This window comes from Macrobrachium nipponense, chromosome 23 (assembly GCF_015104395.2).
Source record: "Macrobrachium nipponense isolate FS-2020 chromosome 23, ASM1510439v2, whole genome shotgun sequence".
Taxonomy (NCBI): domain Eukaryota; kingdom Metazoa; phylum Arthropoda; class Malacostraca; order Decapoda; family Palaemonidae; genus Macrobrachium; species Macrobrachium nipponense.
Genome location: NC_061090.1, coordinates 52,684,388 through 52,688,212, shown reverse-complemented (window position 1 = coordinate 52,688,212; position 3,825 = coordinate 52,684,388).

The window sequence follows — 3,825 nt, the reverse complement described above, 5'->3', positions numbered from 1 at the left end:
ATAAAAGTGAACTGTTCTCATTGAATCGAAACATTACTGAAAGAGACAATGAAGGTGATTTCCAAATAATGGATATGAGAGGGATGGATTATGTCACTGGGCTTAAGTTTAAGTGAGTTTTTTGCGTCCTAACTAACACAGCAATCTATTTATTCCCGACACCAAATGAAATCTACGGGCATGGTCGATTTCATACAAAAATAGTTCAGATTATATATCAGATTAATGCATGAGCAAATCAACATCAAGAACAACAAAATCTTAATGCCAGCGATTCTGAGAGAAGTAAGCAAATATTCGGGTATGTTTAGACCAGTGAATGGCTCTTAACTTGTGGGTGGGGGAGGGGCGCCCCCTCTAGGGGGTCACCATCAATTTTAAAATTCCCCCCTCTAGGGTGTCGTCATCAATTTTGTCTGGAAAAATTATATTCGTTATTCTCTTAACAAGAATGAGGAACTAATATTCAGTTTATAAAAAAAAACTGCAAAAGTATCGCCTTATGACGTCAGTTTCCTTTAGTCTGCTACTCTAGTTGGATTCGTTCGGATCCTAAGTAAGTATGTTCGTGTCCACGAATCTTTCTGAAGATGCATTTTCCACGCTCGTTGCTCTGAAGACCAAGTACAGAAACAGGCTGAATGTTGAGAAGGGGGCTTTTGCTATGCTCTCTCTGGCATTGAGACATGCATTCAAGATCTATTGTACCTAAAAAGTAGTGTCAAGTATCTCACTGATTCATTCCCAAAAGAATAAAAACACCCCTTCTTTTTCTCTTTTTCGCTTACTCGGGGAGTAAACCGTCAAACTACTTTGTTGTTGTTGTTTGTTTGTTTTTTGTTTTTTTGGGGGGGATGCCCGGGTAGGAAACCCCTATGAAAAAGCCTGAAAAGGTGCTTCACGATGAGTTAGAGATACTACAGGAATTTGAGGATAGGATGCTTACGATTTATTTATTAGAACGCAAATGTAAAAAATAAATTATGTGCATATTAAACAGTACAAAACAAAAAATAAGCAGTAAAGGCCAAATTGATAAATAGGGAGTAATAAATGAATCAATGATTACGCATTAACCGATGAAAATAACTCATCATTGACCGATAAGGAAATATATATGTGTATATATATATTATATATATATATATATATATATATATATATATATATATGATATATATATAAAACAATGAATCCATTCGTAATCAAGCGGTAACTGTTTGCCACATAAATAAGCGTTATCGTATGAATAAATGAATGAATGAATGTACAGGAACGTATTCGTGAATAGATAACCAGCAATAAATCAATAAACAAGTAGTTGCAGATGAATAAATAAGTAGTCACTTATAAATAAGTAGGTGGTAACAGAAGAGCAAATAAGTGTCAATGCGTAATGAATTAGTTAGCAGTGACCAATGATTAAGTGAGCAGGCTTTACACATAAGCAGTTATTGCACATTAGCAGACACATTATCCGTAGCAGAGCCATTGTACATAAGCAGGATCATTTCACATTGGCGGAATCATTGCACATAAGCAGTCATTTCCCATTAGCACTGTCATTTCACATTATCCAACTCATTTAGCATTAGTACATCTTAGTTTTACCAGACCAATGAGCTGATTGACAGCTCTCCTAGGGCTGGCCCGAAGGATTGGATATTTTTACGTGGCTAAGAACCAATTGGTTACCTAGCATCGGGACCTACAGTTTATTGTTAATCCGAACCACATTATATCGAGAAATTAATTTCTATCACCAGAAATAAATTCCTCTGATTGCCCGTTGGCCGAGCCGAGAATCGAACTTCGGACCACGGGATTGGTGGTCGAGCGCGAAAACCACTCATCCAACGGGGGACTTAGCATTAGTTACAATTCATCCACATGAACCGCCTCATTTCACAGTAGTACAGTTTTTCATTTCACATGAGCAGAGTCCTTGCACATAAGCAGTTCATTTCATATTAGCAGAGTTAATTTCACATTAGTAGTCTCAATTTCACACAAGAAGGGTGATTGTATATCGTCAGACATTTCAAATACGCAATTCATTTCACATTTCACATATGCAATCTCAATTTCACATAAGCAGGGTGATTGTACAGCATCAGACATCACAGATACACAGTTCATTTCACATTGCACAAAAATAGTCTCAATTTCACACAAGCAGGGTGATTATATATCACTAAACATTTCAAATACGTAGTTCATTTCACATTTCACAAAAAGTCTCAGTTGCACACAAGCAAGGTCAATGTATATCACCAAAAATTTCAAATACGCAGTTCATTTCACATTAGCGGTCTCAATTTCACACAAGCAGTCGTTAAATATGAACAGAGCCCCTTTAGAGACCACCAGACACGGAACAAGAACCATCCCCGTTGATGTCCATGGGGAGTTTTCTTTGGCTTGGAGTCCCCTTAAGAAAAAACAATGACAACCAGTCACTTACGAGGTTTGCAACCGGAACCATTTTACAGCGTATAATTGCCGTGATAATGGGGATGGCTTCACGTCGGTACCGAAACAGAATTACCATTATTTGCCCCGGAAACAAAAAACGTGATTTCTAATTGAATTTCCGGTTTTTTTATCGGAAAATGCCGCATTTAACTTGGTGTTCAATAGTCTCGCCTCTCCGCTCGCTCGGAAAGTTACAGGTAAGATTTGCGATGAAGAAATATTTTGTGTACAGCTTATAATAATCAAGGCCACCGAAAATAGATCTATCTTTCGGTGGTCTAGGTATAATGCTTTATCAGCCGCGGCACATGAATCTTGAACCACGGCCTGGTGGTGGTGGCCTGTACTATATCGTTCCCAGGCGCACGATTATGGGTAATTTTGACCTTAAATAAAATTTAAAAAAAAAAAAACTAATGAGGCTAGAGGGTTGCAATTTGGTTTGTTTGATGATTGGAGGGTGGATGATCAACATACCAATTTGCAGCCCTTCAGCCTCAGTAGTGCCAGACGCACGATCATGGATCATTTTAACCTTAAATAAAATAAAAACTGATGAGGCTAGAGGGTTGCAATTTGGTATTCTTGATAATGGGAGGGTGGATGGTCAACATACCAATTTGCAGCTCTCGAGCTTGTTCCGTGGGCAATGTCTGTCGTGTTTTCACGGTCCAGCGGCCGTTATTATGGGCAACCCAATGCCCTTTACTAGCCCAGACCTGAGGCAAACTACGAAACGGAAAAGGCTGAATTAAGAGAAAGGTGAGAGATTCAAAGTAGCCCAGACCTGAAGCAAACTGAGAAACGGAAAAGCCTGGATCAGGGGAAAGATGAGTTTCAAAGTTTGGCAGTAGGGAGAGAGAGAGAGACAGAGAGAGAGAGAGGAGAGAGAGAGGGGGGGGTGGCTAGGGGCAGTAACAGCAGCAGAAGCAGCAAGAGCATTGTGCGTCGTCCCTCCTGAATAAATCCGCCCCATTCCATTGTATAATACAGTCACAAGACCTCCCAATACATTAATGATCCCTCCCGCCTCTGGTTCGACGCGCACACCACCTACCTCTCTCTCTCTCTCTCTCTCTCTCTCTCTCTCTTGGAGGGAGGGCTGAGATAGGTCTGGTTTCGATAAAGATGAAACTCGAAGGGTGACAACAAAGGCTCTGCGAAATTAGACGTAAGAGAGGATGATAATAAAAGACTCCGTGAGGGATGAGATAAAAGGAATAAGAGGTCAAAAGATGAATAAAAGCGAAGCTGCGAAACGGGAAAGTAAGAGATAAATCAAGATAAATATATAGAAGGTGAAATCAAAACCCGTTGAGGTAAAGATCTGCGAAGATAAAGATGTGGAAG